At 35.8% G+C, this 16,666-nt stretch overlaps 1 pseudogene; it reads left to right on the top strand.

Moving 5' to 3' along the window:
* Positions 1 to 15,655: 15,655 nt before the first annotated feature.
* LOC115513018 lies at positions 15,656 to 16,042 on the top strand (annotated as a pseudogene).
* The last annotated feature ends 624 nt before the right edge of the window (positions 16,043 to 16,666 follow it).

Raw genomic sequence — 16,666 nt, 5'->3', positions numbered from 1 at the left:
AAAGGTTTATGTGTTCTAAAGAAGCAGATGCATAGAAAGCACTATATTTCCTATATTTCCTATTTTATAAGCATTTCTTTCATAGTTTAAAGCACTTTGATAAGATTGCCAGGAAGTAGGCTATAAATGTCTTCTGTTCTTATGTAAGGACAAATTGAACAGTTTCTACATATGCCAGTAGGAAAACAAAACAAAAAATAAAACAAGGTACACCATTAGCATCAATTATTCTTCTATTTGAGGTCATTTTATGGACATATAAACAAGGTTTAGGATTTGAACCTCTCACTGAAGGAATACAGAACCCCTCAAGGTAAGTAAACAAAACACTTAAGTCAAATATTTACTTTATTGCCCTCTCCTTCCCTACTAAAATTCCTCTTAGAGACACACAGTGGAGAACTTCTCTCCATAATGTAGTTATGATCTATTTTTTAAAACTTTGTGGCATTTTACGAATCATTTTATGAAAATAATAAAAGCTATAGCATTTATGGGTGATGAATATATTTTTTTATTGTCGAAAGTGTTTGCCTTACATCAGAGGACACCAGCCCCCTACCACCACCCAGTCGTCTTTTTCCTTCTTCAGTTTATGTTAGCCTGGAATCTCTAAATTGCTTAGTCACTCAGGAAAATATCACTTTGGCTTTTCACTTGATTTTCCATTTGCCCATTTAGATCATTTGCATGATCATAGCTATGATACTCTCACCATGAAATCATCCCTGTCTGTTTTCTAGCTTCTGGTGATGGATATGGAATTGGCAATAACCAAAAAGTACCTGTATTTTGCTGACTGACTCAGGAAGATTTAGAATTTATTTTTATGCTGAAATTGGAAGATGTTAGGTACATATTAAACTAGAATCTGGGAAATAATCCAGTAACTAACATTTCTTGGCACTGCCATTGAAAATGGGTATCCAAAAAATTTGAATGTAACAAGTAAAACAGAAGAAATTATATTTCAATCTTCAAAGAAATGTAATCCTTAATGAGTTGTTTATGCTAAACAGGAATTTATTGGAGAAGAAATATCTGTGTGTGTGTGTGTGTGTGTGTGTGTACATGATATTCACAAAATTTGGAAGAAAACACCACCAGTTTTAATCTTGTTTAGAGAAGAAATTAAATCTATTTAGCCATTTGATAATTACAAGTTTTGCTTTTTTTAATATTCAATTTTTCTAGACTTTTTAAAAGAATAAACCAAATCAATGTAAACTGATTCTAACTCAATTTATGTACTTTGGACACAATTATAAGTATATAGACCTCTTTAATAATCTTTGAGGCAAGTTTTAAATAGGTCTTAATTCTCCTTTACTCATTTCTGTCAATCTACATTTAATCATGATCAAATATATCTCACATAAAAATAGAATTAAATTAAAACTTTAAAGCCTGGAGAGTGACCTCAGCCAGATGGCAAAATAGGAGGTTCCCTGCTCGAATCTCCCAGCAGCAACTATTTGCCAGCCAGCCATGGACAAAAGTACTTTTGTGAGAGCTTAGGGACCCAGGTAAGAAGCTGTGGAACCTAACACCAGGAGATCTCTTACAAGAAGGCAGGTCCATACCCAGGTGGCAAACTCACTGAATGTGGTCCTAGCTACAAACCTAGAGTCTTAGATCCTATGGATTCAGCTACAGCCCTGTTTGGCCTTGGTCTTACCACCAAAGGACCCAGTAAGAGTCACATCTACCCATGCCTCAGATAACAGGCCTACCAACCTCAGGGCTGGCTATGGAACCTGAAGCAGCCCATGAGTTGGCTCTCCTCCCTTTTGGCTACCAGTTCTGTTCACCCAGTAACCAGGTAGGAGACATACCCATCTGTGTCCATGAGGCTGGCATTCCGATTTCAGCCCTACCTAAGAACTTTGTGACACTGCATCAGCCCTTCTCATATGCAGTCTGGGAGCAGTCCTGCCCCATATTAAATCAAATTGCCAAAGGTCAAAGACAAATAGAGAATTTTAAAAACAGCAAGGAAAAAGTGACTCATCACATACAAGGGCACCTCTATAAGACTATGAGCTAATCTCTTAGCAGCAAACTTGCAGACCAGGACAGAATGGGACAATACATTCAAAGTACTAAAAGAAAAAAAAAAAAAAACATTGCCAACCAAAAAAATTTACCCAATAAACCTGCCCTTCAGAAATGAAGGACACAGAAAAACTTTCCCAGATAAACAAAATCTGAGGAAGTTTATTACCACTAGACCTACCTGACAAGAAATACTAAAGGGATTCTTCAAGTTAAAGCAAAATAATGCTAATTAGAAATATGAAAGTTTAAAACTACTGTAAAGGTAAATATATGGTCAAATTAAAAATATTCTGGGGCACCTTGGTGGCTCAGTCGGTTAAGCATCCAACTTCAGCTGAGGTCATGATCTCACAGTTCTTAAATTTAAGTCCCACATTGGGCTCTGTGCAGGTCATGATCTCACAGTTCTTAAGTTTGAGTCCCACATTGGGCTCTGTGCTGACAGCTCAGATCCTGGAGCCTGCTTCGGATTCTGTGTCTCCCTCTCTCTTGCCCCTCCCCTGCTCATGTTCTGTTTGTATCGCTCTCTCAAAAATAAATAAACATAAGAAAAATTTAAAAAGAATATTTTGTAATATTCAGGGTGCCTGGATGGCTCAGTCAGTTAAGCGTCCGACTCTTGATCTCTGCTCAGGTCTTGAACTCAGGGTCATGAGTTCAAGTCCCACATTTGGCTCAACACTTGATGTGAAGCCTACTTAAAAAAAGAAAAAAAAACAGAATATGCTGTAATATTAAAACTCTAGTAGCTGACCCCACAAAAAATGGATATCTATGAATTGCCTGATAAGGATTTCAACCTAATAACCCCAAAGAAGGCCACTGAGATGTGTGTGTGTATGCGTGTGTGATTCACTTGTAACTGTATGTTAAAAGTTAAAAGACAAAACTATTAAAAATAATTATAGCTACCATAATTTGTTAATAGGTACACAATATAAAAAGATGCAAGTGTAACATCAAAAGCATAAAATGTGAGGGGTACCTGGGGGTTCAATCAGTTAAGCATCTGTCTTCAGCTCGGGTATGATCTCGCTGTTCATGGGTTCAAGCCCCACGTCGGGCTCTGTGCTTCAGATTCTGTGTCTCCCTCTCTCTCTCTCTCTGCTTCTCCCTCACTCATGCTCTGTCTCTCAAGAATAAATAAATGTTAATTTTTTAAATTTTTTTTACAAAAAGCATGAAATATGAAAGAGAGTAAAAGTATAGAATTTGCATGAATAAAGTAAAGTTGTTATAAGCTTAAAATACACTCATAAGATGTTTTGTGCAAAGCCAGAAATAAGAAATCTCTAGTACCTACACACACAAAAGAGAAAGAAAGAACTAGAGAGAGAGGAAGGGAGGGAGAGAGAAAGTATCAAAGAACCAAACCACTACAAAACATTAACAAATCACAAAGAAAGACAGCAAGAGAGAAAACAAGGATGAAAGAAACCATAAAACAGCCAGAAAACAACAAATGGGCAATAGTAAGTTCTTACATATCAATAATTAACTTTAAATATAAATGGGTTAAATTATACAATCAAAAGAGTAGCTAAATTGATTTTTTTTAATTACCTGACAATCATCTTCCTACAAGTGACTCACTTTAGCTTTAAGTATGCATTGTTTACATTTACAATCCACCTTGACAGCACACACAGATGGGAACAGGGTCTGGACACAATAACTGGCTTGCTGCCTCATTGAGCCCCAGGGTCCTCCTTCACACCGGCCCCAGATACCCTGGGGTATAGAAAAAAAAAACTACAGTTTAAAATAAACACTAGAATATAAAGGATTCTGCCCTAGAACTCTTCCAAGCATGTATAGAGGGACCTGCTGAACTTTCTCTAGCATGCTCCCAAGCATCTGGCAAGTACCATGATTTACATTCCCCTCCATCTTGAAAGTGCTGACTACAGAAGGGTTCTTAGTACCATAGCTTGCCAGCTACCTCAGCAAGCTCTGAGCCCCTAGTCTAAACCAGCCCCACACATCCTGGGGTATAGAAAAAACAAAGGCATGGTTTAAAAGAGAAACTAGAATATAAAGTGATTAGCCCTAGCACACTGCCAGATAGCAAGGAAGCTGCTGGAACTCTCTCTGGGTCCAAGGGACTGGTGACAGCCATGGTTATAATCCCCAACCTTGAGAGCATGGATGGGAACAGAGTCTGTGTGCCCTAGCTGGCCTACCAACTCAGTAAGCCCAGCCACACCAATCCCAGACATCCCAACAAGGCAGCACCAGTATTGCACACACTGGGACACTCCTGGACAATACTCACTATAGCTCCAGACATCATGCCAAAGTGATTCAGACACAAAGCACCACCAAATACCTCAGGCTCACACCACTTCAACTCCAGATGGCTTATTAGGGTACCCCTCACATATCTGGCACTTCTTTGCTTGTTCCTACTTTGGCTTCAACTGCTCTCCAAGACATACCTTTGTGTGGAGAACCCTGGGAACATTCCAGCCTGCATCCTGCCTCGGTTCTAGCCACCCCACCATTATGCCTCCAGCATGGAGCACACCAGGATATCCCAGCCTGCAACAACCACAGCTCCAGTTGTCGCATCAGAACACTCCCTGCACTGAATACCCCAGGATATCCTGGATTGCACCCACTTCACTTTTAGCTGTATTTCCAGGGTGCCACCTGCACAGAGAGACTGGGACTCCCCTGCTCCATGCCCCCTTCACTCCAGCCATCCCACCAAGGCAGCCCCAGCATGAAGTGCCTCAGGAACCCAGCCCATGTCACACAGAGCTCTAGCAAGCCTGTCAAAGTCACCAGGCACACAATCTGTGAAGCATACGACCATACACAAGAAAATTCCTTCAAGTTTAGGAGAAATATCTATTCCACTGAATTCATAGAAACAAACACAGAAATTCAAGCAAAATGGAGAGACCAAGGGATATGCTGTCAACAAAAGAACAAGACAAACGTCAGAACAAGAACTAAATGAAACAGAGACAAGAAATAGGCCTAAAAAAGAGTTTAAAGTAATAATCATAAAGATGCTCACTGGACTGTCAAGAAGAGATGAACAACTTTGTGGCATATCAATAATTAATTTCATTGTACATGGTCTAAGTGCTCCAAACAGAAGACATAGGGTTGCAGAATGGATTGAAAACCAGTCCTATTATCTACACTACTTAGAAGAAACTCACTTCAGACGTAAAGACACATACAGACTAAAAATGAAAGGATGGAAAAAAACATATTCCAGCTAACAGAAGTGGAAAAAGTCAGGGTAGCAATACTTGGATAAAATAAAGTTTAAATCAAAACTGTAACAAGAGAAAAAGAAGAGAATTATATAATGACAAAGGAGAATCCAACAAAAGAATATAAAATTATAAATATCTATACACACAACATAGGAGTACCTGAATACATAAATCATATATTAACAGACATAAAGGGAGAAATAGTAATACAATAATAGTAGGGGACTTTAACAACCCATGTACATTAATGTATAGATTATCCAGGCAAAAAAATCAATGAGGAAACAGTGTTTTTAAATGACACATTAGACCAGATAGACTTAACATATATACACACACACACACACACACACACACACACACAACATTCCATCCAAAAACAACAGAATACACATTCTTTTCAAGTGCACCTGGAACATTCTCCACGATAGATCACATATTAGACCACAAAAGAAGTCTCAATTAATATAAAAATGTTGATATCATTTCATGCACATTTTCTGACAAAAACAGTATAAAATTCAAATGAATCACAAAATTTGGGGGGAAAACCCACATTTATAATACACATAATAGAATGTTATTCAACCATTAAAAAAAGGAAATCCTGATGTTCAGGACAGCATGGACAAACCTGGAGGACATTATTCTAATGAAATAAACCAGACAGAGAAAGACAAGTACTATATAATCTCACTTATATGTGGAATCTAAAAAAATTGAGCTTATAGAACCAGATAGTAGAACAATGACTGCCAGGGACTAGCGAATGATGAAATGGAGAGATGTTGGCAAAAAGGTAAAAACTTCCAGTTTTATGTTGAATAATTTTGGGGGATATAATGCATATCATGGTGATTATAGTCAATAATACTGTACTATATACTTTAAAGTTGCTAAGAGACTAGATCTTAACAGTTCTCACCACAAAATGAAACAATAATTATGTGACATGATACAAGTGTTAACTAATGCTAAGTAATCATATTGCAATATATAAATCAAATCAACATATTATATACCTTAAAGTTGGTGGCTATAGTTAATAATACTGTATTGTATACATGAAATCCTGAAATCTGCTAAGAGGGAAGATCTTGTGTTTTTACACCACACACACACACACACACACACACACACACACACGTAACTATGTAAGAAGATGGCTGTGGTGATTAACTTGATTGTGTCAATTTTTCACAATGTACATGTATAGTAAACAATCACATTTTATACCTTATAAATTTGTAAAAGCCGAATACCATGTTTCCTTCCAGACAACTCCTCACCTGCTATCTTCTCGACTGCCTATGGGACATTTCTAATTAGGTACCCATGGACGTATAAAATCCTACTTAGTAGTTACAGACTACACTATCTTTCATCTCCATTGCCACGAAAAAGAATTCTGCCTTCTGTATCCCACATTGAATAGAATTCTCCTCTCTCTGACCACTTGCCCAATCTTGACATCTGAGTTAAAGTTGACTTCTCTCTTCAAGCACTTCTCCCAAGCCATCAACTACCAAATCTCCTTTTAAATACCTTTCAGATACAAACTATTGTCTCCATCCTTACTACTAGAGTTTAGGAATCTAATCTCTTGCTAACTGGGTTCGCTGCCACCAGGCTGTCCCTTCCTCCCTAACCATTTAAAACCCAGCAACCAGATGATCCTCTTGAAAATAAAATTTAATATTTTATGTCATTTTCTATATATATCCTCATTGCCCTCATGATAAAGTATAAAATTCCATCCAAATCTTGTTAATTTTCCTTTGATTTTGATCTCCCTTGTTGCCTGCCATCCCACACTCTTAATCCATGCTCCAGGTATATTAAGATGCTTTCGTATCCCTGCATTTTCACTCAGACTTTATGATAGAAACATTTCTCCTCCCCACTCTACTTAATCCAGGTACCTTCTAACCTTCAGTCAAATTGCAGTTGAAATAACATTCATTCAGGTACTCTCATATCAATATGTTAACTTTGCACAATCACTGTATTTTTCTCTTAATTGCATTTGTCACACTTCACTTCAATCTTATGTTTAGTTGTTTATCCATACTAGATTATTTAGTGGAGAAGTGAGAATCTCTTTTTGATCTACCCATATATATTTATAATGCATGCCCCAAAGTAACATTCAATAAATCTTTTTAGATATATGAGTAAATGAAAACAAGCTGACACAACTTTGTGATAGGATATATGTTCACCAATAAGTGTGTATGTGTGCACATGGAGGTATAGATAAATATACCTTTAGGTAGATTCACCACAAAACACTCTAGGTAGACCATTATTCGCTCTCAGAGACTAAAATAAAAGATAGGAGAAAGAAATGAAGAAACAATGTAAAGTTATAGGATGTGGCTACACACATTTCCAAACAAATTGTATTTCAGTACACTCAGCATAATCTCAAGTAGAAAAAGAAAGAGAGAAAGAAGACCAAATTCACCACATGTTGCTCTAAATATTAATAGCATATTTTTTATGGTAGACAAAAATATTTCATTTTTTTCTGTCTTTTTTTTCAACTAAATCTGGAAAGTACTTTAATGATCTGGTAGAACAGATTTTAGAAGTATACAGGATTGCTTAAAAAAATTTTTTTAACGTTTATTTATTTTTGAGACAGAGAGAGACAGAGCATGAATGGAGGAGGGTCAGAGAGAGATGGAAACACAGAATCTGAAACAGGCTCCAGGCTCTGAGCTGACAGCACAGAGCACGATGCGGGGCTCGAACTCACGGACCGCGAGATCATGCCCTGAGCCGAAGTCGAACACTTAACTGACTGAGCCACCCAGGCGCCCCGAATATGGGATTGTTTTAAGATCAAATATATTCTGTATTTCATTTTATTCTATTTTTATTTTTTTAATGTTTTTATTTATTTTTAAGACACAGAGAGACAGAGCATGAGCAGGGGAGGGACAGAGAGAGAGGGAGACAAAGAATCCAAAGCAGGCTCCAGGCTCTGAGCTGTCAGCACAGAGCCCGAGGCGGGGTTCACACTCATGGACTGTGAGATCATGACCTGAGCCGAAGCTGGATGCCCAACTGGCTGAGCCACCCAGGACCCTATATTACATATTTTAAATGGACCACTGGTAGGTTTTCTAATTCAGTAAGATATTTTTATTTACCTTGGAAATTCAGAAAATTTGAACAATGTGCTATGACAAGTTTCACTGGATTCAATGATTATGCCTCTTTACTTATAAACACAAAAATAGAATTTGTATCCACTTTAGAGTCATAAAATATTGTTGAAGGCTCTTCTAATAATGTGAATATTGGGGAAGGGATTTTATAACATATTATTTTTAGGCTTAATTAACAGTTTCTTATAAAGTTCTGCTATCTATACACACATATGCATATATAAATATATATACATTATGACTTGTTTTTCATGAGGTTTTATTTATCTATAGCAGCCAGGATCAAACAATATAAAGAAGTATAATGACAGATGGCTGATATTCAGTTACAAAAGTTTTATAAAAGTTTAGTTTTAAAAAAAAGCCATTAATAGTATTAAAGGAACAAGGTGTTTCTCATAGAAATGAGGGAAGTAATGGTATGAGTGGGCATTTAACAGCTTACCGGAAAAGCTCAAAAGCTATGGATATCTGGTGGCCCAGTGTATCCATGAAGAATTCCATAGTGTGGTCTGAGAAAGCTGTTACCTGTGAGGAAACCATAGGGTAATATTAAGTGGTTGGCTTGCCTTGCCATTGGATGGTGGGGCCAGTCATTAGGAAGACAAGCTAGAAGCTCAAGCCTTTTTGGCATATCTGCATTTGTGTCACCATGTCTATCATAATCATCTAGGAGCAATGGCTTCCTCTTCACTCTTACCATCTAAACCTTGTATATGCTTCTGTTTTGGCCAACTCTAACCTAGAACCACATAGAGAAGAGGAGTTGACGAAACAGAGTTCACAGATCCAAGTTATTATAAGCAATTCAGAACTAAAGGATAAGCTCCACTATACCCTCCACAAACCAAGCCAAAATAAAACAAAACAAATGAATGGAAAAAGGGAGAAGAATCTGGCCTCAGTGTTTATGAAACAAAACTTAACTTTGGCATACAAAGGTTAATTTCATCAAAATAGTCGTAAGAATTTTCTTAGGTTGATTTTCAATGTCAGTACCTCTTGCATAAACTACAGATAATTCATTGACCATTTTATTCATTTTTTTCATTCAATCATTATTTTCTTCATTCAAGAAATATTTAGAAAGCACTCATGTATCAAACATGTATAGTGGATACAAGTATGAACGTAAGAGCAAAGTTTCTTCACACATTCAAATTACATTCTAATGGAGAGAGAAAAAAAGGAAACAGAAATGTAAATTAATTATAGTGATGTAAAAAGAATAAAACAGGGTAAGGAAATTGAATACTGAAGGAGTTAATACATCAATTTCACAGAGTTATTAAAGAAAGCATCTCAGACAGGACATCTCATCAGAGACCTACATCAAATGGACAAGTGAGCTCTGGAGATAATGACAAAGTGAGTGCTTCATGCAAAGTGAGGAACAAGGTTTACATCACCAGAGGCAGGAATATGTTTATTGTTTTGAAGAAATGAAAAAAAAAAAGCCAGTGTGATGGATCACGATGAGGAAGAGAGAAATTAAAATGCAATAAAAATGGAATCAGAAAGTGATCAAGGAATTCTGAAGACAGACAACACAGGCTTTGGAGGTCATGATGCGGAGTACAGGATGTTTTAAACAGGCACATGACACAGTCAAGGTTTTTATTTTAAAAGAATGAGTCTGGATATTATAGGAAGAACAGAAAGAGACTGGACTTACCAACTGCAGCAGGAAGGTTAGCAGGGAACCACTTAGAATAGTTTCATTTCTGAAGAGGCTATATAGAACCTATTTGTTTTAGCCCAGGGATCCTTATTTACTACAGCTGAATGGATCAAAACACTTCCAATAAAGACGTAGAAACAGGCATCCCAGATTAAAAATTATTTTAATAAGACCCCAAATCCAGATTTGTACTTAGATAACAAATAATCTGCATAAAATAAGGCTTTAAGGCTCAGTACTCCTATAGGATGATATTTTGGTCTCTTAATTTTAGTGAAGCAACACATACTCCTTTATTTTTCCCTCCAAAGAGAAGAAGTGCACAAAGAGAAAATTAGCTTATAAAAAGTACAGGATATGCTGTATGTATTTTTAAGAAAAAATATTCATAATTTTAGATAATGGAAGTGAAAATAAAAATGTTGTATCTCTTGCAGTTTGTCCCCTCTATATGAAACACTAGAATAGCAATTCCACCAAACATGGTCTCTATCTTTTGCCAAGTTTATCCTGAATATAAGAATGAAAAATAATATCAGAGACACCTGGGTGGCTCAGTCAGTTAAGCATCTGACTCTTGATTTCGGCTCAGGTCATGATCGCACAGTTTGTGAGATTGAGCCCTGCATCAGGGTCTGTGCTGACAGTGTGAGCCTGCTTGAGATTCTCTCCCTCTCCCTCTCCTCTGCGCTCTCTCTCTCTCAAAATAAATAAATAAAATTAAAAAATAATATTACAATAGATCTTATTTAAGGTTTTTATGTCTTCATTACTCATCAATAATAGCATAATGAATACTTCTTATATTTTAATTATAACTTTCAGTAGGTGATTAGTTCCTGAACCTCATGAAATAATTTTCACTTTCTCACTGACTCTAATTACCCAAGCTAAAATCCATCTTCTACCCTTGATTTTTCAAATATGGTGTAAATTAATGAAAATGCAAGCAGATAAAGTTCTTGTCAATTCAGTTGTAGTTATCTAGGCTGGATAGCATAAATTTATCATCAATTCTAGACTATAACATTATTTTGATCTCTAAAGTTTTATGGTTTGTTGAAATGGTTAATTGCACAGAGGTTGTCCAGCAATATAAACAGCCATGTTAATAAAATTACAAGCTTCTGAAATACCACTTTTTAAAATCTTTTTCTTTCATTACTTGTCTTCCAAACTTGTATTTAAATTCAAGTTAGTTAACATAGTGTACTATTGGTTTTAGGAGTAGAATGTAGTGATTCATCATTTACATATAACATCATCCCAACAAGTACGCTCCTTAATACCCATTACCCATTTAGCCCATCCCCCACCTCCCCTCCAGCAACCCTCAGTTTATTCTCTGTAGTTAAGAGCTTCTAAAATACCTTACCAGATTATAGTAATTTTAACTGTTTTTCAGTTTATATGATCATTTTTATTTTTATTACTTTGAACTTTCAAAAGTTATATGTAACAAAGCTCTCACTTAAGCTTTAAAGAAAGTAAGCAATATCTATTCAGAAATGTTTCTGATGAGCAGTACTGAAAGCATCTCATTCAGAAAGTAGAGGTAGAATTCACTATGACCTACATCACTAAAGTTGACATAAGAGCATAATAACCCATGACGTTCCAAATGATATTATCATCTATCCGAAAACTAAAATGGTGGATATGAAATATAAGTAAATTAAAAATTGGTGTGTAGGGATAATATACCTAATCATTGTTGCATATCATAAATTGCTTATTTTGTCAATGTATAAAATGTGCTACACAGAAAAAAATATCCATAAAAATGTATAAAACCAATTGTTTAAGGTTTCCTTTGCATACACCAATTCAAAAAGCTCTAACTAAACTCCTAAATACACGGAATCCCAACAGTTCTTACAAATATATACAACACAAACAAAGCAAAATAGATGTTAAGCTAGGTTACAAATCATGCCCCAATTACCTAAAAACCTAAATCAAAGTCAAATCCTGATGGGAATGATTGTGAATGAAAATTAACTAAGCTCAATAATTTCATATGCCATCAAAGTTCATGCTGCTGAAACAGAATGAGAATCTCTCTCACACACACACAAGCATACACACTTTTCACACCAGCCATGAAACAGTTGTAATTTTCTATCTTTAAAAAATAAAATTATGTGCCTAACATAACCATTAAAAAGGTCAAAAGAAAAATGATCACATGGGGGAAAATCTACTTGCACAGCAAATCACAGCAGAGGCTTAATTTTCTTAATATATAAAGATTCCTACAATTAGCAAAGCACCAAAATCCAAAGAGAAAAATGGACAGAAGAGAAGGAAAAAGAGGTGTCAGAAAAGGGTGGGGGGAAACAAATAAAACAACAAGTTCCTAAATATATGAAAAAAACTAGGAGTAGGAAGCACTCATGATGTTTTCTTCCCTGCCCCCAGGTCTCTTTTGTTAGTGTGATTATTTTTTTCATTTCTTCTTCCAGGCTTCCTGTGTTGATAGATTATCCTTCTCTACAATATGGGGCTTTAACAGAATCTGTATTGTATCAAATAAATACATTAATGAATCAGTTAATTCACTCTGATCAATTGTTTCAGGCTCCACCTTGGATTCCAAACCTCTTTCTCATGAGTACATGCCATTTCTCAGGTGTTCTGTGCTAACTTCACAGGCCTTCATTACTGTTGTACAAAAATGCCAGATCCATACTGTTGTGCAATAGCACTTTGCAACTTAACCTCATAACATGCTACTCTGGATCTTGCTGTATACTAACATTCTCTTCCATTTAGATTGACAGTGGAGAGGAGAGAATGGCAGAATCAGAATATCTGGGAAAGGAATTCCTGAGATAAGGATATCTTCCCCATTTTACTTTCCAGCTTTCTTTTTTTGTTTTTATTGTTTGTGTGTGTGTGTGTGTTTATTATTTTTTTTGGGGGGGGGAGGTGAGAGTGAGCTGGGGAGGGGCAGAGAAAAAGGGAGACAGAGGATCCAAAGCAGGCTCTGATCTGAGAGCAGAGAGCCCAGTGGGAGGTTTGAGGCTCAAAGCATGAGATCATGACCTGAGCCAAAGTTGGATGCTAATGACTAAGCCACTCAGGCACCCCTACTCTTCCCCTTTTCTTGAGAGAAGCTGCCAAAAGAGCACCATATCTAGGTCTACTTGCTTGGAGGAGAGGGTCTGTGGGAGGAAGCCCTGTCCAGTCTACAGGTGGGAAATAATGAGTTTCATTGTGGGCTTCAGCATAAAGACACAGACTCCCTGCAATTATATTCATACATACTTCAATATCAACATTTCCAGTAGTATTTGCTGGAGCTGTTGGTCTTGTTTATCAGATGGTTCAGGAAAAATTCACACTCAATATATACAAATTCCTCTCAAAAGCAAGTAGATTCTAAGATTGGCAGATAGTTCTAAAATTAAAAGCATATTCTCAATGTAATCTACAATACTGTGGCCATTGTTTTTTGGTCCTAAATTCTCACTCTTCCTTATTTCATACACATTACAATGAAACTTCCTATAAGAATTATTTCACCTGTGCAATTTTAATATACTCTTTTAGCCAATGAAACATATTTCTTGAGGACGTAAAAATTTTTATATACTTTGTCTTCAATTTTTAAGGTACTTTTTCCTTTCAATTTGTCAAAACAGATTATTAGTGTTAACCACGTTATATCATATTTAAATTAATTCAGACAGCTTAATACATGAATATATTCATATGCAAAGCACACAATAGTCAAATCAAATAATGAAGTTAATACACGAAGTTTTGTAGAAAGGAAATCACATCAAGTGCAACTTAACCTAATTGAGACTGATTTTAAATCACTTTTATTTTAAAGATATATTTAATCTTCCAATAATAGCTTTTTTTCTATATGAAATTCAGAGCCCTTTGAATATTTTCCCTTTTTCCTTTTTTTTTCATTTTCATCTTGTTATTTTAATCTACTAAGTGGATGAATTTCCATCTGGCAAGATTTCATTATCTTCTGCTTTGATTAGAAATCATTACAATTTGTACTGTTTTCTCCACCTCCTTTGAAAGGACTTCAATCTCTGTTGGTTTAATAAATATGCTAATGTATGTTACAGGAATAAAACTCTAAGGAGATTAGAACATGTTCTATTATGGAGAAAGTATGTTATTTTACTTTTTTAAAGCATGTATTAGAAATTTCTAAAGAGAAAGGATGCCTAGCATTTTTTAAATAATTCTTAAGAGTCAATAGAAGACATTTTATTACATTTAACAATATTTAACAATTTTTATCAAGTGACTACTCTGAAAAGTTCTAAGAACACTACTGAGGGTATGCCAAACAAGGCAAATATTCTCATGATGCTAACACCTAAAAACTAAACAATTACAACTAAGGACTGTAACTATTCTGATAGTCGGTAGTATGGGGAAGCTTGAAGGGGATATGAGCTATGTATTTAAAGAATCAGTGAATGAACTTTGAGCAAATGATATATAGGGAAGTTCTTTAAGATAAATGTAATTCATTTAAGTAATTTTTGAATATTGGGCCCAAAGAATATAAATAATTATATCATAGTTTTCTCTACAATGCTAATAATCCAATTTTATTAACCATTACTTTATCTTCTGTGATTTTCCTATTCATATATTCTACTCATTTTTCTTTTGCCTATTCCATATTGATTTGCTGACATTGTTTATATGTGAAAGATCATGTGTATATTGATTAAGAGTAAGAATTTGGACTCCTGAAACACTACCTGCATCTAAATCTCATTATATGCAATCACTGTGACCTTGGGCATGATTTTAACATCTCAGTGCTTCAGTTTCCTCATCCATAAAATAGGATAAATAATAGTATCAATCACACAGGGGAGATATAATGATAAAATGAATTAATATGCAGAATGCAGGGCACCTGGTGGCTCAGTCAGTTGAGTGTTTGACTCTTGATTTTGTCTCAGGGTCATGATCTCACAGTCTCATGAGTTCCTCCCTGGGGTTCTGCACTGACAGTGCAGAGTCTTCTTGAGATTTTCCCTCTCTCTCTGCCCCTTCCCCGCTCGCACTCTATGTCTCTCTCAAAGTAAATAAATGAACTTTAAGAAAAAAAAATTCAGGACTCAGGAAAAAAATGTACAAAGTAAGCTCTTTATAATTTTTTGCTGTTGTATCATTATGAATTAGATATTAATCTTAGTGCAAATCTCTCACTAACAACTATTTAAAAGCTATCAAGCATTCAATATGTGTTTCCATTGCCCCTTCATTGTATATCTCGTTTTCCCAAATTGAAACTCTATATTTCTAATCACCTCTTCCGCTAGCTTGTGGACATGTGACAGGCTCTGCCAGTTTGATACAGCTGCATGAGACTGTGATTCATAAGGAAGTCACATCAGGAAACAAGCCAGGAATAACGGGACACCAAAATTGTCGAAGCACACAGGAGCGAAGGCAGTGAGTTTATGGTAATGGTGGCCTTTGCTTTTCCAGGGATATGTCTAGAGGTATTCTGAATGGTCCAGTGTTTCACATACTGTCATAAGCTATCCTACAATACAGCCTCTAGCAAAACTAGGCTATTGCAAACCCCTGCTAATAGAATTGTTTACTTTTATACCCAGAGGTTTGCGAAAGTACCAAAATCTGCATGTGACGTGTTTTCAGGCTGACTTCAAAGGGTCCATGCTATAAGAACTAAAGTTCTTATGAGGCTGTCTAAAATGAAAAAAACATGTCAGAGCGCCTATGGTGGTTCCATATGTGCTACATGTGTCCCTGACTGGATCAAGTGTGCTTTCTGTATCGAGGAGCAGAAAATCCTGAAACTGTTAAAGGCACAGAACACAGTTAGAAAACTAAGTAATAAAATGAAGCTTATTTTGAGTCATAAAATGATTTAAAAGCTAAAAATAAAATAATAAATAATTATGATAGCCCTTTCAAAATGACACTGAAGCATTAGGATCAGCAGTATTAGTTAACCACCAAGTTCTACGGTGTGGTCTTAGAGTTGTTGCTGCGAGCTTATTAATATTTCTTTATAAACACTTCCTACTTAAACCTGTGGAAATGCAGTCTATTTTCTTAGAGTAAGGAGAAAGATCAATATAGTAATTGACTTCAGAGGTAATTAGTCATCTCACCTGACTGAGTTGAAATCAGCAAATAATAATAATTAATAGTAATAATAATTAACATGAGAGAAGGGATGTATTCTATAGCATATAATGATAGACATTAGCTTAGTTTATCGTTGTGGTCACTTGGAATAACATGTGTGTTAAAGTAAGCTCTTCCTTGCACTGTGAAGAAAACTATAAACAAATCAAAAAGGCAACCTACTGAATGGGAGAAGATATTTTCAAATAACCTATCTGATAATAGGTTGATATCCAAAATATGTAAAGAACTTACATAGACCAATACCAAAAAAAAAGCAAAAAACAAAAAACAAACAAACAAAAACACATAATCCAATAAAAAATGGGCAGAGGACCTGATTAAAGATCTTGCCAAAGGAGACT

Source organism: Lynx canadensis, chromosome B1 (assembly GCF_007474595.2).
Source record: "Lynx canadensis isolate LIC74 chromosome B1, mLynCan4.pri.v2, whole genome shotgun sequence".
NCBI lineage: Eukaryota > Metazoa > Chordata > Mammalia > Carnivora > Felidae > Lynx > Lynx canadensis.
The sequence above is the reverse complement of the archived record's forward strand: the minus strand, read 5'-3'. Positions and strand labels throughout refer to the sequence as shown.